Source organism: Pelodiscus sinensis, chromosome 5, assembly GCF_052426305.1.
Source record: "Pelodiscus sinensis isolate ZL-2025 chromosome 5, ASM5242630v1, whole genome shotgun sequence".
Taxonomy (NCBI): domain Eukaryota; kingdom Metazoa; phylum Chordata; order Testudines; family Trionychidae; genus Pelodiscus; species Pelodiscus sinensis.
Window position 1 is genome coordinate 47,541,696 of NC_143056.1, and position 23,935 is coordinate 47,565,630.

Consider the following 23,935-nt stretch of genomic DNA (forward strand, 5'->3'; position numbering starts at 1 on the left):
CACTCTGACAGTTAAGAAAATCTTCCTAATGGTCTACTTAAAAAACAACAAATAGTTTGATAGCACTTTAAAGACTAACAAAACATGTAGATGGTATCATGAACTTTTGCGGGCACAGCCCACTTCTTCAGATGACTGGAGACTGTGCCCACAAAAGCTCATAATAACATCTATACGTTTTGTTAGTCTTTAAAGTGCTACCAGACTATTTGTTGTTGTTTAAGTTTTTCCTGTTAGAGACTAACTCGGCTACACCTCTGAAACTTTTAATGTTCTACCTTACCCTTCCATGCTGCAATTTAAGGAGGTAAAGGAGAATAATTTCTCCCCCTCCTCCTTGTTTCTCTCTTTTAAGTACCTGAAAATTGTTATGTCCCTTCTCAGTCTTTTCTTTTCCAAACACCTAATTCTTTCAGTCTTAAGAACATAAGAACGGCAGTACTGGGTCAGACCAAAGGTCCATCTAGCCCAGTATCCTGTCTACCGACAGTGGCCAGCACCAGGTGCCCCAGAGAGGATGTACCGAAGACAATGATCAAGCGATTTGTCTCCTGTCATCCCTCTCCAGCCTCTGACAGACAGAGGCCAAGGACACCATTTTATCCCCTGGCTAATAGCCTTTTATGGACCTAACCTCCATGAAATTATCTAGCTTCTCTTTAAACTCTATTATAGTCCTAGCCTTCACAGCCTCCTCTGGCAAGGAGTTCCACAGGTTGACTACACTCTGTGTGAAGAAGAACTTTCTTTTATTAGTTTTAAACCTGCTCCCCATTAATTTCATTTAGTGTCCTCTAGTTCTTCTATTTAGGGAACTAATGAATAAGTTTTCTTTATCGGCCCTCTCCACACCACTCATGATTTTACATACCTCTATTATATCCCCCCTCAATCTCCTCTTTTCTAAACTGAAAAGTCCCAGTCGCTTTAACCTCTCCTCATATGGGACCCGTTCCAAACCCCTAATCATTTTAGTTGCCCTTTTCTGAACCCTTTCCAAGGCCAAAATATCTTTTTTGAGGTGAGGAGACCACATCTGTACACAGTATTCAAGATGTGGGCATACCATAGTTTTATACAGGGGCAGTAAGATGTTCTGGGTCTTATTTTTTATCCCTTTCCTAATAATTCCTAGCATCCTATTTGCCTTTTTGACCGCCGCTGCACACTGCGTGGAAGTTTTCAGAGAACTGTCCACAATAACTCCAAGATCTCTTTCCTGATTTGTCATAGCCAAATTAGCCCCCATCATACTATACGTATAGTTGGGGTTATTTTTCCCGATGTGCATTACTTTACACTTATCCATATTAAATTTCATTTGCCATTTTGTTGCCCAATCACTCAGTTTGGTGAGATCTTCTTGGAGTCCCTCACAGTCTGCTTCTGTCTTGACTATCCTAAACAGTTTTGTATCATCTGCAAACTTTACTACCTCACTGCTTACCCCTTTCTCCAGATCATTTATGAATAAGTTGAAAAGGATTGGTCCCAGGACTGACCCTTGGGGTACACCACTAGTTACCCCTCTCCAATCTGAAAATTTACCCTTTGTTTCCTGTCTTTTAACCAGTTCTCAATCCAAGAAAGGACCTTCCCTCTTATCCCATGGCCATGTAATTTACACAAGAGCCTTTGGTGAGGGACCTTGTCAAAGGCTTTCTGAAAATCCAAATATACTATATCTACTGGATCCCCCTTGTCCGCATGTTTGTTAACCCCTTCAAAGAACTCTAACAGATTAGTAAGACAGGATTTCCCTTTACAGAAACCACGTTGACTTTTGTCCAACAAATTATGTTCTTCTACATGCTTCACAATTTTATTCTTTACTATTGTTTCGACTAATTTGCCCAGTACTGAAGTTAGACTTACCGGTCTGTAATTGCCAGGATCGCCTCTACAGCCCTTTTTAAATATTGGTGTCACGTTGGCTACCTTCCAGTCATTAGGTACGGAAGCCGATTTACAGGATAGGTTACAAACCACAGATAATAGCTCATCAATTTCCCATTTGAGTTCTTTTAGAACCCTTGGATGAATTCCATCCGGTCCCGGAGATTTGTTAACATTAAGTTTTTCTATTTGTTCCAAAACCTCCTCTAATGACACTTCAATCCGGGACAGTTCCTCAGATTCATCACCCAAAAAGGACGGTGCAGATTCAGGAATCTCCCCAATGTCCTCAGCCGTGAAGACTGAAGCAAAGAAATCATTTAGTTTCTCCGCAATGGCTTTATCGTCCTTGATTGCTCCTTTTATAGCTCGATCATCTAGGGGACCCACAGGTTTTTTAGCAGGCTTCCTGCTTCTAATGTACTTAAACATTTTGTTATTTCTTTTTGAGTTTTTGGCTAGCTGTTCCTCAAAATCTTTTTTTGCTTTTCTTATTACATTTTTACACTTGATTTGACAGTGTTTATGTTCTTTTCTATTTATCTCGCTAGGATTGGACTTCCACTTCTTAAAAGATACCTTTTTGTCCCTCACTGCTTCTTTTACATGGTGGTTAAGCCACGGTGACTCTTTTTTAGGTCTCTTGTTATGTTTTTTAATTTGGGGTAAACATTTAAGTTGGGCCTCTATTATGGTGTCTTTAAAAAGTTTCCATGCAGCTTTCAGGGATTTGGCTCTAGTCACTGTGCCTTTTAATTTCTGTTTAACTAACCTCCTCATTTTTGTGTAATTCCCCTTTTTGAAATTAAATGCCAGGGTGCTGGACTGCTGAGGTGTTCTTCCCACCACAGGAATGTTGAATGTTATTATATTATGGTCACTATTCCCAAGCGGTCCTGTAACGGTTATATCCTGGACCTGATCCTGCATTCCACTCAGGACTAAATCGAGAATTGCCTCTCCTCTTGTGGGTTCCTGCACCAGCTGCTCCAAGAAGCAGTCATTTAAGCCATTGAGAAATTTTCTCTCTGCTTCTCTTCCTGAGGTGACATGTATCCAGTCAATAGGGGGATAATTAAAATCCCCCATTATTATAGAGTTCTTTATTTTGGTAGCCCCTCTAATCTCCCTTAGCATTTCAATGTCTTATCTCGTAAGTCATGTTTTCTAGACCTTTAATCATTTTTGTTCCTCTTCTCTGGACTTTTTCGAGTTTCTCCACATCTTCTTGAAATGTGGGCCTAGAACTGGACACAATACTGCAGCTGAGGTCCAATAAGCGCAGACTACAGCAGAAGAATTACTTCTCATGTCTTGCTTATAGCACTCCCATTAAAGCATTGCAGATTGATATTTGCTTTTTTTGCAGCAGTATCACATTGTTAACTCATATTTGGCTTGTCATCCACTATGACTTCTCAATCCCTTTCCACAGTACTCCTCCCTAGGTATACTATGTTTACCACTTCTCCCTTATTCACAAGGCTTATTATTCTATCAAAGAAAGCTATCAGGTTGGTTTGACATGATTTATTCTTTACAAATCCATGATGACTGTTACTTATCACTTTATTTCTTTCAGATGTTTGCAGATGGATTTCTTATTTGCTTCAGTATCTTTCCTGGCACAGAAGTTAAGCTGACTGGTCTGCAGCTTGGAGGATTGTCTTTAGTTCCTGTTTTTATAGATGTGCACTATATTTGCTCTTTCAGTCTTCTGGAATCTCTCCTGTCTTCCATTGACTGTTCAAATATATTAACCAACGGCTTAGATACCTGCTCGGTCAGCTTCTTGAGTATTCTAGGATGCATTTCATCAGGGCCAGATGACTTTAAGATATCTTACTTTTCTAAGTAATTTTTAACTTGTTCTTTTCCTATATTAACTTTTGAACCTTTTTTTTTCTCCAGCATTCAATATTTTAAGCATCCAATCACTAGGGTTGCCAGATGGCTGAAAGAAGAATACCGAACACTCCCCAAAAAAACCCACCAGGAAAAAATTTTGTTGCAGGAAAAAAAGGGGGGGGGGGCCAAAAAAAACCACCCTCCAAGAACCTGGATCACTGCTAGGGGTTACCAGGTAATCATTAAAAAAAAATCCTGGACACACTTCGGGGGGGACCGGCCTGGCCGGGAAGGGGGGGCCTGGAAACAGGTAACGGGGGAGGTGGAACGGTGTTGGCCATGGGATACTGGGGGAGGGGAGACCGGCTGGAAGGGGGCGGGGCTGGCTGGAAGGAAGAGGGAGCAGGAAGCAGAGCTGGCGGAGGACAGGAGGGGTGCAGCAGCGCTGGCTGGGAGGAAGGGGGGGCCGGAAGGAAGGGGGAGTGGGAAGCACAGCTGATAGGGGGTTTAGCAGGGGGGCTGGGAGGAAGGGGAGCAGGAAGCAGAGCTTGCGGGGGCAGGGAGAGGTGCAGCGGCGCTGGCCAGGGGAGAAAAGGAAGAAGAACGGGCCGGCGGAAAGCAGAGCTGGGGGGTGGTGCAGGGGTCTGGCCAGGGAAGATCAGGAGGGGAAATGGGGGAGAACCAGCCAGCCGGGAAGAGAGGAGGGGTGAGCAAACTGGCCAGCGGGGAGCGGGACTGAAATGGGCACTTGCTGCCTGTCCCGCGCAGGCTCCTGGCGACACACGAGCGAAGAGGTGGCTTCCCTTCCTCCTCACACTCAACCAGTTGAGGGCTCCCAGGAGCAATCGTGGCCCCGCATCCCAGATGGAACGTCCAGCTGCTCCCCCTGCTCATGCCAGGCTTCTGTCTGGTGCACAGCTGGAAAAATCAGAAAATACTGGACATTGCACATGCCCGGTATTTTCTGATTTTTTTTTAACCGGACAGAGTTCGCAAATACCGGACAACTGGCAACCCTACCAATCACCACCCTTTTTGATTAAGACCAAAACAAAGTCATTATGCCATTTCCATATTTTCTGTTATTGCTTTTCCCTCTTCATTGAGCAATGAACCTACCCTGTCCTTGGTCTTCCTCTTGCTACTATTATATTTGTAGAATGTGTTCTTGTTACCCTTTATGGTTCTAGCTAGATTGAACTTGTTTTGTACCTTTGCCTTCTACTTTTGCCCCTACATACCTGTGTTATTTGTTTATATTCATCCTTTGTATTTTGACCAAATTTATGCTTTTATAGGACTCCTTTTTTGATTTTTAGATCATTCAGGATCACCTAGGTAAGCCAGGGTAGTCTATTGCAATATTGTCCCTTTGAAAGATTACCAACTGTTCAGTTGTTTTTCCTCTTACTCTTGCTTCCCATGGGACCTTACCTACCATCTCTCTGAGTTTACTGAAGTCTTCCTTCTTGAAATCTATTGTCTTTATTTTGCAGTTCTGCCTTCTACTATTCCTTAGAATCATGAACTATCATTTAATGATCACTTTCACCCAAGCTGCATTCCACTTTCAAATTCTCAGTCAATTTCTCGTATTTGTTAAAATCACATCTGGAACAGCCTCCCTCTCTGTAGCTTTCTCCTCCTTCTGAAATAAAAAAAAAAATGTCTCCAATACATTTCAAGAACTTGTTAATCTGTTCCTTGCTGTGATATTTTCCCAACAGATATTTAAGTACTGTAGTTGAATTCCCCCATCACTATTGAGTCCTGTGCTTTGGAGGCTTTTGTTAGTTGTTTATTAAAAAAGCCTCATCCACTTCTTCTTCCTGGCTAGGTGATCTGAAATAGACACCTACCATGACATCACCCTTGGGGTTTTTTACCCCCTTTAACCTTACCCAAAGACTCTTGACACATCGTCTCCTATGTCCATTTCAATTTCAGTCCAAGTGTATGCATTTTTAATCTATAAGGCAATACCTCCTCCCTTTTTCCCTCTGCCTATCATTCTGGACCAAGCTATACCCTTCTATACCAATATTTCAATCATGTGTATTATCCCACCAAGTCTCTGCAATACCAACTATGTCATAGTTGTGTTTATTTACTAGCATGTCAAGTTCTACCCGCTTATTATCCATACTTCTTGCATTTGCATACAGACAACTAAGATACTGATTTGATTTTGCCCCACATTTCTGCCTTGTCTCTCCTGTATTCCTGCTATTACAGCCCATGCTCCACGGGCACGGAGTTCGGATTAAGGGGGATTTTAAAATGGCGGTGCCTGGGAACATGCAAATGAAGCCCGGGATATTTAAATCCCAGGCTTCATTTGCAACTCCAGTTGCCCTCATTTGCCTACCTAGCTCGGACTAACGAGCTAGTATAGACATACCCTAGGAGTGTAGGTAGTATAGGGTCTAAGGAGAGAGTCTATATAGCCAGACATTCCTTCTCTAAGAGTACCAATTCCTGAGGTGATGGAAGAGAACTGTTCTGAATTATATCCAGCACCTGCACATGAAATGAGAAGATTTGGAGAGAAAAGCAGTTGAGTGGCAAGCATTACAAATGTAAATAGCCCAAAGTGCAGCAAAGTATGGGATAGAATAAGGTCTAAGGTAAGACACATTACCATGTTAATCATACATTGTAATAAAGCACCTTAAAAGGAGTCTGTAAGTATTTAAAGCCATTACATGATTACAATTTATTATATAAGAAAGCAAATAAACAAAACCCTCACCCATATCCCCATCACCCATACAATAAAATAATAGACTGCTGGTCCCCCATTTACTATATTAAATCAATCTTCTGAGCAATAAAACTAGAACATAGCCTAGCCCAATATCAAATAGCTGTTTCCTTGATATTAAATTATTATAAGGATTAATAATTTCTCTACAACATATAGATTAATATAATATGCATTTTACTCTGACTTGTGTGGTCCCTTTCCAAATCTTAAATTAATGAGAAACATTATAAAAATCTATCTTACTCTCTTAGCAGGATTCAATTATTCCAGAGTTCCAATTTTTTATTATTTTTTGTGGAAAGCAATTTATTTTCTGTTACATTCCTTTCATTAATATAGACTTTCTATACTTGACATGTGGCAATTCAAAATCATTTTAAAAGGCCTTTAGGAGCATTCCGAATAAAATAAAGTGAAGTTATTCACATTTCAAAGAGAAAGTTCCCTCGTCCCTTTGTGTACAGTGGAGTCACATTACCAAGATTCCAGAATGGAAGGCAGATGTCCTTCGCTTTCTGACATTTTGGTTCTGCTTGCTTTAAAATTAATAAGTGGAAGCCTTAAAAAAAATCCTCAAGGAAACAGAAAAACAAATAAGAAATAATTCAGCAAGAACAAAAATTTTAAAATAGCCCACCTATCATATACCAACATAGCTAAGAAAGATGCAATGTAAAATCTGTACTTTTTAAATTATACTACAATTCGGTGGTTTCCTAGAACTTCATAGTTGTCATTTAGCTATCATGAGCATTTAGAACTTCCCAACAATAGTGGTGTGTGGGGCAGAGGTAACATGGCTCATGTCCTCCCTGCTCTGGGCCCTGGCAGGGGTGGAGGTGCTCACCACTGAGTCAGTGGGGATCCATGCAGCAGCTTCCTGAGAGAGAGCCTGCAGACTGCTTCCTCCCTCTTTAGCAGCCTGCCCAAGTTGAGTTGGGCTACTTCCTGTTATACTCTGCCTCTAGGCTGAGCATGTGCAGTAGTCAGGAGGGTGGGGCTTCCTCACCCTGCGAAGCAGAATTAACCCTGTCAGAGCTGGTGCTGTGTAGGTACATAGTCACCAGGGGGATGGAAAATCACTTCCCAAACTCACAATACTAAGAGGACAGCACCAGAGATCAACACTGCTGTGATCAATGCAGTGATTTAGTAGGTCTGGTAAAGACCCATTAACTTGATGGCAGAGCACTGTCAGGTCAACTCAAGTACTCCACCAGAATGAGAAGAGTAAAGTAAGTTGATGAGAGACCGTCTCTTGTCAAAACAGCACAATGTAGACACTGTGGAAAATTAATTGAAGATATGTGGACTCCAATGATATTATTCATGTAGTTGGAGTAGGATAGCTTAGGTTGATTTACTCTAGTAGTGTAGATCAAACTTTAGTTGCCTACACTCTTTTCCCCCTCATACAAATATCCTACATTATCATACGATACTGTCTACCAGGAAGCAAAGAGCAAACAACAAGTTAAGGGAACGTAAAGTTAGGCTGCATCCTAGGGGGAGATATGGTCTGTGCAGGAAGGAGCCATGTTAGTGCACCTTTACAGCCTGAGGATCAAGTAAAAGGCATTGAAAAGCACACCAAGGAGAGTGATAGAGAACTTGAGATAAAACTTTGGTGCTGCAGTAACAGATGCCCAACAGAAATGTCTGTTAAGGATCCCCTGAAGGGGAAGTACTGTGGCAGGAATCCATATGACTGAACTGAAGTTAAAACCCACAGCTGGTCTGTCAGCTGACATGAGCTGTAAATCTGTGGGAGGTGAGAGGGTCCCAGAGTTTGTGCTGCAGTGAGCCTAGGACATCCACGCAGCCTGAGCCCGGTAAGCCTGATTCAGCTGTCTAAGACTATGTCTACACTGCAATCAAAAAAACCTCTGCTGTGAAGTAGACAGAATGCAGCAGAAAAAGGCACAAAAGAAGAACGGAGGTAAACCCATCACTGAGGACTTAGGTAAAGGAGATGAATCCCCCATGGCTTGAGAGAAACAGAGAAGTTCCTATCAAACCATCGGAGATGCATAAGCCAGGGCAGAAACCTGATATGGAGGAGTGAGGAAGAGAAAATGAATCCTACTCAGTGACTGCAGTAAATAAATTCCTGTTGGAATTTTAAAAAGATATATTGTTTGATGTAACAATACAGGTGGATGAGCTCTTGTGTTGCTATTTTTTAGCCAGCTGACAGCTCACAGACCACATTCCTAGAATGCCACACCTTCTCAGGAACATCATTTATGCTAACAAAAGTAAATAAAAGGCACCCAGGCTATCCTCTGCTCTATTAGGAAGAGAGTAGCCATCTGTTTTTTAAAAAAACAAAAAACAAAAGCAAACAATAGCAGAAAAAGAAATGTTTATTCTGAAGCCTTCTGAAATGCGCATTCCCGGAAATATAATTGTGTCTTATAATAAATATTAATATTCTCCAATTATATAGCATTATTTATGAAGATCTTAAAGCAACGGTTATTTTTCCAGCAACATATGCAACAGATAAACAATATATTCTTATTTTTTTAAATGTATCCAGCCACAGGCAGATTAAATGATTTTCCCTGTGTTGCCTCATATGGTGAGTCAGTGAGAGAGCCAGGAATAGTACTTAAGATTCTTTCCTATTCTAAATTGAACATGTAAATTTCATATCTGCATGTGTCTTAAAAATGTTAAGTTGCAGCTCACAGTATTTAGCAAACTTTAAAGATATGCAGAGTGAAATATCCAAAGCCAACCTTTTGCCTTTTCTTTAGTTGCTCTCTTGTTTCCCAAGGCTTTCATCCGACCTCAGAGTATTACTCCTTTGAATGGACAAATCTTACTTAGAGATCAATTCACTACACAATTGGTCCACCTTTGAACCTGTAACATTTAATTTTCCTACCACAAAGGGGGGGAAAATCCCTTCTAACCTTTAGCAAGCTTCCGATAAGCACGTTCTGGACAGATTCCCCCCCCACCCCCCCGATTGGGCTTTGACAGGAAAAAGGTTCGTCAATGTAGACTAGAGCTTTACCCACCAGGAAAGGGAAGACACTCACATTCTCTCTTACCACACTGCTTTTTCTTCTCAGAGAAATCACCTCAAATTAATGGGAAGCTCAGCTTTAACATGTAAATAAAGGATGATATTCACATGGCTTACTGTTCTGCTCATACAATTTTACAACACAAAGACATTGAAAAATGCTGAATGATTTGGTACAGTGGTTCTGGTGCTCACTTTACTTAAGCAAAGCTGTAAATAAATGGAACTGATGTCTGTAGCCAAGATATGGAGACATACCTATGCTTATCTTTTATTTAGCTTATGCATATATTCAGATTTCCAAGGTACATGTTCCATTTACATCCTATTTTTTAATAATACTGACAAGAACTGCATACGATTAGATAAAGAAATTTATACTGTGGAAAGTATATAAAGATAGCTTTGATAAAAACATTTACTTGAGGTAAGTGTGGAATAATGAGCAGTTTCCAAGGGCTCAGTTTCGCCCCTCAGAAGGCATGCTGACATTGCAGTCAGCAGTGTGACTGAGTGTGTGTAGACAAACCTGACCTAGTTTTAGTATAGCTAGCTCAAACAACAGCAGGTGAGCCACAGCACAGGCCATAGAAGCCCTGATTACTTATGCAGGTGACTAGCTTAGGGTGAGAGCCATGCTGCTATAGTTTCATTACTATTCCTACTCCCAATTAGTTAAATTAAAACTAGCTTGCGTATATCCACACGTACTGCCTGCAATCACACCTTTGATATCTCTCAGCATGACTTAAGTTATCTTATATAACACAGGTTATATAACCTTTGAAATCTTGATTGACTTGAGTATACAGTAAGGTACTATTCAACTAGAGTAATGGTGAGACTCTAAATATTTATGACTGTGTACTTCATACATTTACATTTTCATTGTGCTCCTGTACATGGAGAAAAGTTTTGAGAATAAAGTTAATTTTCTTTTCCTTATCCTCTTGAATCTATAGATTTCAGATGATCTTTGTTGATGGATTGGGAAAATGGCCTTAGGGGATCACTATTACAATTTTGTACCACATGTGGTATGCAATTAATATTCAGCTGTAATCTAGAATATTGCCTCTAAATAGGAAAGTAATTCTGAGTTCCATGTCCTCTTGGTACATTATGATGTAATGTGCTATTGTCATTAGCATAATGTGTTACTGAATTTTTTGATTGTTTATTTACATAGAGCATAAAAATTAATATATCTGACATTACACTCACTTGCCTTTAAATAAAGATGTGTGGCAGTCATTTTCTCTCAGTCAGTACATATATACAGAAGATCTAACTTTTTATTAACAAAAATAGATTTGTTTTTGTCATTTTGACATTGTAAGTTCTTGAAATAAAAGGAACAGGAACAATCCAGTTGGTATCTGAGTGATTCTAGCAATGAAGAGAAAAGAGAACCTTAGTTTTCAGGTCTGAGTAAATATCATGAAATAAATTTCCAGTTCAAAAATAGCAATTCTGGATGTAACTATTGACATAAGTGATCCCATGGGAATTATTTCCATCTGTCAACAGTTTGTTTTCTTTCTTTGTGTATGGAATGGAAAATTCAATGCATTTTTTACAAAATACTTCTTCATTGCGGTGTAATTTTGAAAATAAATATTAGAAGGCAAGTAACAAAAGAAATTACTAGACTAAATTTTTCCTGCATCACAGTAATTCCCACATTGTACTGGCCAAAAATAAACTTTCATTCAGTTTGATTGGTGTTGATCATAGGAATATATACAAACTGCAAAACAATATCCATCTTCTAGGGCTGTTTTTTGCCAACAACTGTGGTTGATTGCAAGTCATTTGAAAACACTGAGCCATGCATAAGCATGACAAAAGTCAATTTAGGTGGGCATGGAGCAGAACAAAGACTTACAGATGCGATGCAATTCAAAATTCAGCACTTTGAAAGCATACCTTTCAATTCAGTGTTCATGTTGTTTCATTAAATGATGTAAGAAGGTAAAAAGTTTAATAAACAATTTTATACGCGTATAGAATAACATTTGTATACATCATTCTAACTTATTGAAGATAGAAGGAACAATGAACAGGTCAGTAGAGCAATTTGTAAAGACAACCTTCAACTCTGCATGAACAAAATTAATCACTTGACTTTGAATCATTTCTTAAAACTACAAGATTACTTTAGGGAAATAAATATACACTCTCTTTTTAATTCCTTCTCTGTCTCACAGCCATAATTGAATTCACTAAGTCAACGCACTTGTGATCACTGTACATTATATGATATTGTATTTTGATGTAACATTTTTTAACAGTGTCACAAAACACTTTATTGAGAGTGTCAGTCTTGGATTCAATATAAAGGAAATGGGATTTAAGGTCAGATTTAATGAGGGGAAAAGTTAGTAGGAGAAGAGTGGTGTATTGTGATGGCAGTACCACTGAGACAGCAAACTCCAAATGTAGAGTCATGGGATTTAGGTTGCAGGCCCAGTTTGCAGAAATAATGTGAGCATAGGGGAAAGTGGATACTAGACTAAAGTAAGAATCTCTTAAATATTTTGAAAAGCTATAGAGGGGAGTACATTTTGAATGGAATTCAGAGATGGAGAGGAGGTCAATCAAGGTGACAGAGGTATATAATTTTAATTCCTTGAGTGGGAAGGAATATAACCAATTTTTAGAACCACCTGAAATCTAAACAAAATAGGAAATGAATAATGTCAACACCACAATGAAAAGGAATTTACAGTCATAAAGTGGGTTGCAACCAAAAATCCTTTTACGTATTTTAAGCATACCGAAAAATATTCTTCTTTTTGGAGAACGTTGTACAAATTGTCTAGTGACTAGAGAGAAAACCGAGTCAATACTAGTTATATACAAATATATATATAAAATATACACACATTTTAACTGTATGTTATCATAAACAGAGAGCAACCGTTTTAAAAAAGAAAAAATATTAAGTTGCCATGCCACTCTTTCTCCTAGTTTTAAGACTATTTCCTAACTTTTCACTGAAGGTGGAAGGAAGATAGCTATTATCATATTCCACCCCCGGTACACACACATTTTGCCTTGAAAGTTTCCAATTTTGTCAGATTTACAGGCATGCTTCTTAGTCATTCAGCCCCTAACACAGCAATCAACACAAGAGAAGTAAGATCATGAGGTAGGAATACAACTATTAAGCGTCCTATTTTGAAATTATGCACACAACACCAATTAATTTAACTTGTGATTTCTGATTATTCAAAGAGTATTTTTATAAAAGGTGTATGATACATATTGGAGCCATATTAACACCAATGAAACGCTTGAAGACATGATCCCAAAAGTGATTGGAGCAAATATTTTACCTCATACATTTGCTGAGAAGCATGAGAAGGCTCTCCAGATAGCACAATTTTGAATTTTTTCCCCTCAATGTGGGTGCCTTTTGTTGTCAACATAATTACAGGTAGTATAGAAAACCACTTGCAAGGAAAACATTCTGTTCTTGTATATTCATGTAACACTCAGCAAAGTCAATGGGAGCTGTAACTAAGTATCAAAAGGCAGGATTAGCCCATTAGTTAACACCACTGCATGAAAGCACAGATACTGTTCAGTGTGCTAAATTCACAGGTGCAAAGAGGTGTTTTCTGCATTTTCTGTGATTTAAGCATCTTTAATTTTTGATGAGATTAAAGCCTATTGGGGAGGAGAGCAATTGCTTTCTAACAGAGTGCCAGGAAGGCAATAAACATATCTGCCAACTATTTTAACAAGGGGCTTTCACAAAAAGTTTTCTTCTTCGCTTATGATAAACCAGATGAACCAGAAGTGCATGTGCTTAAGTGACTAGGGAATTTAATAGTATCCAAAAGGGTGTGAACTGCAAAAGGTGCCGTAGTGGGCTGTGCCCACAAAAGCTCATGATACCATCTACATGTTTTGTTAGTCTTTAAAGTGCTACCAGACTATTTGTTGTTTTTTAAGTTTTTCAGTTTAATAGTGATATGTTAATCTCTGTGTGCTCCATCTACATCATCACTGTTTCTGCTTTAAAACAGAAAGTGTCATAACAACAGGGATCCAGCATTACTTGTTAGAGACCTGAGAGATAAATGCTCATCAATAGGTCCATGGGGAGGAGAAATCTGACTTTTGGTTAAGGTCCTGGTCTGAGATTCAAAAGATTTGGGTTCAGTTCCCAATTCTCTGCCTCCCATTCCTGCATGACCTTCACCAGGTCACAGTCTCTTGTGCTGCAGTTCCTCATCGATAAAGATCTTACTTCCTTTGTGTTAGCCTTTGTCATGCTTACATAAACTCTTTCGTCAGTGAGAATGCTTCTAGGGTGTTCATGATACATAGCACAAGGAGGCCTTAATGTGCTATCATACAAATAATCTTTTTACAAAATTACTGTTATGGTACAATAATGATAATATATAAGCCACAGTAAGTGAGATTTATAATGTATTTCTGTGTTGATATGTTGCTTAAACAGAGATCATTTCTGTTTCTTTTAAAAAAGAAATATGTATCATATTTTGCAATACAATGAAAGGAGTTCACGAAAGAGTCTTTTTCCTGGCGTAGTATACTAACCAAATTTATCAAAGGAAGCATCCTTAAAGCTTCCTCATATTTCATTGTATAATTTTGTGTCAATGTCAAATCTTCAATTTGCGTACTTGCAAATTTGAGCTGCAATATTATTTGCTATTACGGTGTACGTAGCTATTTATTCTGTTTTGTTTTCTGCTTATTGCATCTTTAAATGATGTCATCTATCTAGCTGCAGAAGTAAATGCCTTATTGGTCCCATATACATACCACAGAGGAGATAGGCAGGCATACTGTGCTCTCTACAGAGAACTTACTTTGTGTTGGATTTGCATCATATAAAGATTATTGTAACTGAAAGTATGTAGTTGCACTTGAAGTATGGAAAAACAAGAACTATTTTATCAATTATTAAAAATATGGTAAAAACGTATTTAACTTCCAGTTTATAGACTTACCAACTGAAAAAAATAATTAAATTTGATTTTAAAAATTCTAACAATAATGCGCAAAAATGTGTCTCAGATGTGTGTGCAAAGTCTAATGGAGGTAGAGGTATTTTGGAAACAATAGAGCACAATGATATAACTGTGGGCAACTCTTAGCCCCCCAAATAAATAAAACGTATTAATTGACAAAAATGAGTGTTTCCCCCTCTGAATATTAGAGCATCATAACATTTAAACATTTAAAGTTATATAATGACTAATTGATAATGTATTCAGCTACATTATTATGGATTCATTTTTCCTCCTCATCAATATATATTATGCATAATGATAGCATGCCAATACAATTAGCTATCCATTGTCTCTATGCCATTAACCAAATAAACATTTAAGCTAAAAAATAAAACCATTTGTTATAATTTGTACAGATGTTTTCTCTAATTATAGTACTTTATTAGTCATGAAGAACACGTTTGGAAGAAGGAACAGGTTGTAACAAATGTGCTGACTATCAACTATCCACAATCTGTTGTTCTGTGTTTTATGAGTTTTAAAGTATCTTTCAAAACAGCTATTCCAAACAGTACTGGTGATCTTGAAGTCTCAAAGTTCATTTAAAATATTGCTGTTAAAAATACTAGAGCCCACTGGGTGGAGAAAACACACAGTCGGAAGAGCAAGTTGTTATTTAATTCTACACTAATATATATCTGGAGGAAAATATTGTGACTTCATTTTAAGTCATTTTTCCTCCTCAATGAGGAAGAGTTTAAGTTTAAAATGTGTGCAAGGATAAATATAAAACAGTTTTAAGAGCATTTTTATGCATTATATTCCCATTATTATAAACTTCACTAGTAAAGATCTAATCATTTTCAGATCAGGGCTATTTAAGCTGGAGAGAGAGAAAGAGAGAATGTATATGTGTAGTGCATGTGTGCGTGTGTTTTAAAGAAATTGCATACTCTTTTCCCTTTTCTAAGCTGCTAAGTGTAGAAAGCATATTTCCCCCTGGTGACATTTCTAGATATAAATGCATACTTTTAAGCAACACGTGCCCTTTTCCAAGATTTTTTTTTTTAATTTTGCATTTAACAAAATAACTGCAAATGTCAGGTATTAGAAGGGTTGAAACAACCTTTTCTATTTTATTGTCTTTAGAACCCCATCTTTTATTCATGACCTCTCTCTTGGTGCTAGAAGGCAGACTGTGTTGCTATAGCAATGCCCTGCATATTCTTGTAGACAGCTTACAGTTTCACTTTTTTTGAACAACAAAGAGCCATTGATACTACACGTTGCCAAAGGTTACAAAAGTTGAATTCTAAAATGAAAATATTTCTTCTGTGCAATTGAACACTATATGTCTGCAGCAAATTCATGAAATCAGGTAAGGTTATGATCCTTTCAGTGAACACTGGTGAACCTAGTGTAAACTGTTTGACCCAAACTCATTCTTCAGAATACAAAGTATCTGAAATATGATCCTTGTTTTCAGCCTTAGAATTTTGAATTTTTTTAAAACATGAACTACACTAAGGATAATGTAGTTTTCTACATAATGATGCCAGATAATAAAATGTAATCTCATATTCCTGTTATAATAGTAAACACACTCTCAATGTCAGAGAACAGTCACCCTATGCAATCTCCAGCTGCTCACAATGGATATTAAATATAGCTGAGTGTCCCTCAAGAGTGGTGAAGTATGTTTTTTGTTTCCATCTTAATTGATTTCTCTTCCAGATTTGGATCCCACAGACAGATGTTTACATAGTACAAATTCAATAACAGTTCAACAAGCTAAATCAAATAAGGACTTAGGTATAGGAATTCAGAATTGTGTTGGTAAAGAAAAGACACTTGCACTCATGAATAAGTGGGAATCATCAGCACCACAATAATTTGCAGTTGATCAGAAAGCTGATTGAGTGATATCGTGGACAAAAATGTCTCTGGTGACTATTGCAGATCATCAATGATGTAGATATTGGGATAGAGAGTACGCTTATTAAGTTTGCAGATGATACCAAACTGGGTGGGGTTGCAACTTCTTTGGAGGATAGGGACATAATTCAAAATGACCTTAGCAAGTTAGAGAAATGGTCAGAGGTAAACAGGATGAGGTTTAATAAAGAGAAATGCAAAGTGCTGCACTTAGGAAGGAACAATCAGTTCCATACATACAAGATGGGAAGCGACTGTCTAGGAAGGAGCATGGCGGAAAGGGATCTAGGGGTCATAGTGGACCACTAGTTGAATATGAGCCAACAGTGTGATGCTGTTGCAAAAAAAGCAAATACGATTCTAGGTTGTATCAACAGGTGTGTTGTAAGCAAAACTCATGAAGTCATTCTGCCGCTCTACTCTGCACTAGTTAGGCCTCAGCTGGAGTACTGTGTCCAGTTCTGGGCGCCACATTTCAAGAAAGATGTGGAGAAATTGGAAAGGGTACAGAGAAGAGCGACAAGAATGATTAAAGGTTTAGAGAACATGACCTATGAAGCCAGGCTTCATGAACTGGGCTTGTTTAGTTTGGAAAAAAGAAGATTAAGGGGGGACATGATAGCGGTTTTCAAATATCTAAAAGGGTGTCACAAGGAGGAAGGCGAAAATTTGTTCCTCTTGGTTTCTGAGGACAGGACAAGGAGTAATGGGCTTAAAGTGCAGCAGGGGAGGTTTAAATTGGACATTAGGAAAAAATTCCTAACTGTCAGGGTGGTCAAATATTGGAATAAATTGCCAAGGGAGGTGGTGGAATCTCCCTCTCTGGAGATATTTAAGAACAGGTTAGATAGACATCTGTCAGGGATGGTGTAGATGGAGCTTGATCCTGCCTTGAGGGCGGGGGGCTGGACTCGATGACCTCTCGAGGTCCCTTCCAGTCCTATTATTCTATGATTCTATGATTAACTGTTAGTAAACAATGGAACCTATTTATTTCCCCCAGAAGCAGGTGAAGCATATAGGACAAGTTGTTTGTTTAGCAAGTGTCTCCTGACTGAGTTATTTATTGTCAGTTTCAAAAGATGATGTTCAGTTCCATAGGCAATTTCCCTGCCTTCTACCATATTCTGAAATGAACAGGACAATTGCAGGTGTTTAAGTGGTCCAGTGCTGATCAAACTAGCTGTAGTCATAAGGAGATTTCTCACAAATCTAAGGGCAAAGCAAAAACAGAATGTCACAACTGCGCATAATATCATTCTCTAACCTACACACGATATTTTGCTTCAAGAAAAAGTAGAGTCATTTATCAAATTAATGGTAGCAATGAAATGAATGTCTCACTGTATACAGCTTAAGAAATATTTAGACACATTTTTAAAAAATTAGATTACATACTTTTTTAAAATGTTCATTGCTTCAGTTGTCTTATTTCAAACTTTAAAATAGCATCTTTCTATATTGGAATTGTGTTTTACTAATTTCCCCTGGCCTATATGCTTGATAAATAGATAATTATATTGCACCTTTTGGTATCTGTGCTCAGTGTGTGCAAACACTAAAGGAGTTCAAGGCAAGAGTTTGCCTATTTACTTTCAAGCACATGAATGTAGTTATGGGAACAGAATGCATTAGTTCAGTGGTTCCCATTTACTGGCACATAATATTGTGGTACCAGTGTAAAACTAATGAAAAAGTAGTATGACAAAACAAGAGCTTGGAGCAACCCATCTTTCACTATGGATTGGGGCATTGAATGGAAAGCAATAGGCATTAACTGGTACAGCCAAGGTCTTTGTCTAGAAAACTGATGGCAACTATCCAAATTGCATTGGAACATTTTTGTTCACTAACTTATGCTCCCTCTGCTACCTAACGCCTGGTCTACTCTAGTCCAGGCAGGTCAGCTTAAGGTACACCATCCAGCTACGCAAAATGCATAGCAGGATTCGGCTTACCTTAAGCCAAGCCGCCACAGCGTCTACACTGCGGGAGGCCAACAGGAGCACATACTCCTGTCAGCTTCCCGTACTTCTCACAGAATGAGTACCGGATGCCGGTGGGGGGGGGGGGGGGGGGTGCTGCCCTCAGCATTCAATTTGGGGGTCTATACTAGACCCATTAAATCAAACACTAGAAGTTCAACCTCCAGAGAGTCAATCTTCTCTGTAGTGTAGACATGCCCTAAGTGGCAATGTGTTCTACAACAGCACAGTAAAAGTAATACTGCATGGATTATATAGAAATAGTAGGCATTTTTTATTCATTTTCTTGATAGAAAATTACTGAATACTTTTCACAAATTGATAAAACATGGACTGCATTCCATGTGGTTCCATAATTTTAAGGTCAACCAAGTTTGCTGACTAAGATAGCACTATATGAGGTATTTCTAGTGAACCCAACACCAATACTTCAAAATAAACAAAACTGAATTCTCCTCGCAGTATGTTCTGATGATAATATAACTTGTTTGTTCCATGCATCACATGTTTACAAAAGGAGTCAAGTTATATGGATTTAAGGAACACAAAAATCCACATAGATGCACAGCTGAAGGTCATGCTTTGAAGAACTGTTCACAGCATATAAAAAGGGACTGGCTTTTTCAAGTATGTCAAATTACACAATGTGTCCTCTGTAGTTGTTATACAAATACACACTTTAAAAGTTTCTGCTTTCCTAGAAGTGGCTCTGATCTGTTCCCAATATGGCACCATGGTAGTATAATAGACCAGACTATTCACCTTCTCCATGTTCCAGCTACTTCTTTGTGACATGCCTTCTATCTATCTGTTTATATGCCATTGTGGCATCTCTGACTAGCAAAATAATATTGCGAGCTCTATAAGGGTACTTCTCTATAGCTCTGCATAGCTCAAAATAAGCTATGCAAATTGAGCTACGCAAATTGTGTAGCTTATTTTGAGATAGCACCAGATTTCAAAACAGCCTATCTACAGAGACAAATTTCAGTATAGTTCACTATTCCCCACAAGTCCCTTAATCCTTGTGGAATGAGGTTTACTGGGACATCGGAATAGCAAGCCCGTTATTTTGAATATATTTTGAATTAACGGGCTTGTTGCCAAGATTCAGAAAACACTATTTTGGGATACTGGACTTATCCTGAAATAGCACTACTGTCTAGACATACCCTCACAGTCCTTGCTGATTTCTGGCTCTACCATAGTTTATGGACACTGCCATCTTGTTTGGTTTTTTTCCAGTGCTGAAGTAATAATTCAGTGGCTAGTTCTACTGAACACAGGGCTCAACATCACAGCAGCAATTTTTTCCCCACAAGTGATACCAAACTGACCTGTTAAACATCTGTTATTCTGACTGCCAACAGCTCTTTATGTATTGCCCTATTGTTCCTCTCTTACTATCTACATCAGCTGCCTGTCCTACATCCTTAGCCCTTGTGCACCACACTGTCTTATCTTCCTCATATTGTTTCGCCGGCTTCTTCCTCTTCACACATCTAATTCACCTTTCTCTGTCCTCTCCGATATATTCTACAACTATCTTCCTCACCCATACATTTACCTCCTCTGGAACCATTAATATTCTCTCCTATTTTTTAGTTTATGGTCATATATTTAAAAACCACTTTAGCTTAAACAGTTTAATAAGCAATGCAAGATCTGCGCATAACAAACTAAGCCACCCCGCGATCTTGATGTATAATAACCTTATCTCTACCTTATTAGTCCCCAATTGCTATTTCTCATCATCTGTTACATTTAGATAATGCAACACATATGAATGTAGATTTATTTCTATGAGACTGCCAACTGAAGGTAAATACTAATAATCAAATACAGCCTCTATATTTATTTCTTGACAAAAAACTAATTAAGATGGAATTAAAGATGAGAGTACCTATTAACTTATGAAAAAAACCATTGCAGGACTGTTGTAATTGTGAAGTAGTCTGAGAGGTAGAATATATACATCCCCCTTCTCCCAGCTCATCCCTAACTTTGTGGCATGAAAATAGACTCTTGCCCCACCTGCTCCACAGAGCGCCTAGTCCCAGGACCGTAAAGAAAATAGTTACCGACTTTCTCCCAAACACTACTTATACCTGGAACTGCTTCTTCACCGCCAACACGCCTTATTTTCTAATTTTTTTGCATACATCAAGCCTCCCACAATCTTAAAGGACCATGACAGATGACCAGGATGATCTGGCCATAAGGCACAGTACTCTTAAAGGGGTAGGACTACCCTCTTACAATGACAGATGTAATTAGTTAGTAAACACATTTGATAACTGAACTAGGGTGTCCAAATAATGATTATTCAGTTATTTGTTTATGGTATTATCCATTATATATTAGGCACTTCCTGGGTGTTCAAAAGGGGATGAACCCAGAAAAGGAATTCAGAGAGAGGCATGATGAAATTGACATACAAGGAAAATAACTTTAGACGTTACATGTTGTATGGACTGAAGGGAGACAACATGTGTGTCTGGCAAGCAAGAGAAGAGGTTGTGAAAACAGAAAGAAAAGGACAGATTATGGAGATGCAAAGAAAGAATAAAGGGTGGGATTTGGTTATGATCCAGATGTGTGGAGCAAAGGAGTAAAATTACATATAGGAATACCAGCTACATAAGGATATGAGAAGGGAATACATAGGATTTATATTAAATAATATATAATACTAATACTCTTGACTGATGGTTATCAAGATTCAGTGTCTATTTTTATGACTTATGGCTATGAAGTCTTACAATATTGGTTTTAGCTTGCCCAGCTGCAAATGTTTGTGGAAGCCACAAAATTAAGGTCTTATTAAACTCTGTCATATTATTTGTCTGTATGAGCTTCTATTTCACTAAACTCCACAGGTTTAATATATTCTGTGTAAAGAATTATTTCCTTTTGTTTAAAATGAACGTCCTTTCATCTTAATAAGTGTAATCTTTTTTACTATTCCACAATATACTAATATCAATAAATAAATAGCCTGCCTTTCATAATCTTATATAAAGTAACCTAATATTCCAAGGAAGGTCATGGTATCCCACTGAGAGAGAGCATGTTAACTTTAGCTTTGGCATTTTATATTTCATCTCTTTCACCCTCTAAGACTTTGGACCAGATCACAATTTCCAAATTGAATTTCATATGCAATGAAATAGGTAGTTGAAGAAATATACAAACACTGTCTCCAGGTAGGAAGAGGTTACTGTTTACTACTTCACTGCAGGTACTCTTCTCTGGTTTGCAATGCAGATAAATGGTTGTTAATATAAATGTAACATCTCAGAGCCTATCAAAGAAAGAAAGAAAATTTGGGTCTTTACTGTCCTGCTCCCACCTTTCAACTACAGCACACTTTTGTAGTCTTTGACCCAAGTCTCTGTGATTATAGTTCATGACAAAAGGAACTCCATAATGTTCAATAATTAATAACCATATCAGGCCCAATTTTCAGTGATACTGAACATCTGGCAAGTCCAGCTGTTTTTAACTGGATTGTTGGGTGGCCAGCAAATTTGAATATCAGGCACATAACTTCCAACTCGATGTTCCAAGATTTGAGCAAAGGTATAATGAAGTTCAATGGCCCATACTACTATGGTAGAAACCCTGTCCAAAGGAGCAGAAGAGATCATTCTTTCAAAAGGACTGCTATCATATTTTGGTGCTTTTTACATTAGTGACAACACTTTGACAGGAAACAGGCAACATTACTAGAACCATTTAAAAAAAAAGTCATAATTTTAGTAGCTCCTATAACAATTTACAGGGTAACCACACGGAACAAAAGAGTGTTTGAACATGGATAACAGAGAAATTAAATAGATATTGTTGTATGCTTATACCATTGGTAAAATTGGAAAGTCACAAAATTTGAAACAATGTGTTGTATAATCAGGGTAAAAATAAATGTCAAGTATTTAGTATAGGATGCATAGTAAAATCAAAATCCAATTATCTGAAGACTAAGCAATTACCTTTCTAAGCTAAAGTATAAAGTATCTATTATAAACAAAGGAGTTGGTCAGAGGCTACCAGTGCCCACCATAGAGTGTATTGATGGCTTCTTGTGAAGATGGTCCCAACTTTTAATGTTAGAAAGCAGAATCTTGAAAACTGGATTTGTCCCAACTCTAAATTTCTCGGATACAGTGATTGCATCCAGTTGCAATGGCTGTTATGGGCCTTCTCTATTTTCTTTTCTCTTAAAATTGAAAATATGTCTATATCCAGAATTCTTGTTCTAAGTCCTTTTGTGAGAGATGAGAGAAGCCTGTAAGCAAATGCTGAGTCTTGTATTAACTACTGTATCTCTGAACCTTCCTCAAGAGATGGATGCATATGAATGTTTATAGTTTACATATTTAGGGCCATATACTCATACATGTTGTACATACATTCTGCCTAACACACACTTATTTTTAGACCATGGACTCAAATGATCTACTAAGTCACAGATTTTGACAGAAGTTGGCCAGTTTTCACGCATTTTGGCTGGGCTAAGGATTCACTGGTTCAGGAGTCAAATGCTTATCCAGGGTGGAGATGTCTTTCTGCTCATTTTTCCAGCCATTTCAAATGACTGAGCTCTTCATAAGAAGCGGCAACCATGTTATAAGGTTGTTTGAAATTGTAAAATGTCATGCATTGCAATGGAGCCAAATGATGAACAAGAGCTACAAAAGTTTGCATTAATGGAGGAAGGATAGTTTTGTCATTAAATTCCAGTACTGGAGAACAGGGTTCTAGTCTCAGCTTGCAAAATTGCTGCCTGAATCTTTCTTGTCTGCCACTTTGACCACTTCTGGCCCAGCCTCAAATTCCTCCAACCTTCCACACTCTTCCAAAACAGAGTCAAACTCCTCCTCATAGTTTTAAGAGCACTGAACAATGTGGTTCCAGCTGCGTCTCCCTTCTTTCCTCCTTTTCTGCTGCTCCCCCCACCCAGCAACCACACTCACCACTTTCTCTATGTCCTCTCCTACCTTCTTGTCTTCCTCCAGGCCAGAAACTACACACAGAACTCTTGACTTGGCCATCTCTGACATCTGACTCTTCAGACTGCAGGGTTTTCATCAAGCCTTCACTCTCTAATCCATAACTCCTACATTGTAGATGACAGAATGTAACACACTGTGGAACTGACAACAGTTTAGGAATTTAAAATAAAAAACTGGAATTTACAAACTACAAGTTGCAGCTCCTTCACACTGCTTTTTGTCTCCTCACCATCACTGTGGCTGTGCACTACCTTCTGTTTTGTTTTCTGCTTATTGCATCTTTAAAGATCTTTGAGGGTAGGTACATGTTGTTTTACATGTCTATAAAGCACCCTGCACATAAATTTACCATGCCATACAGCAAAATATTAACAGAGACCAATGACTTTTCAGGTTCTGACTTGTCATCATCCTCAGTCAAATCAGAAAATGTTTGGGTTTTTTATAGCCACGCT

At 38.2% G+C, this 23,935-nt stretch overlaps 1 long non-coding RNA gene across 1 annotated transcript in view; it reads right to left on the reverse strand.

Annotated features, from left to right (window-relative positions):
• LOC142829111 (uncharacterized) overlaps positions 1-23,935 on the reverse strand; it is a 96,778-nt gene that overhangs the window by 38,599 nt on the left and 34,244 nt on the right. The window lies entirely within an intron of this gene.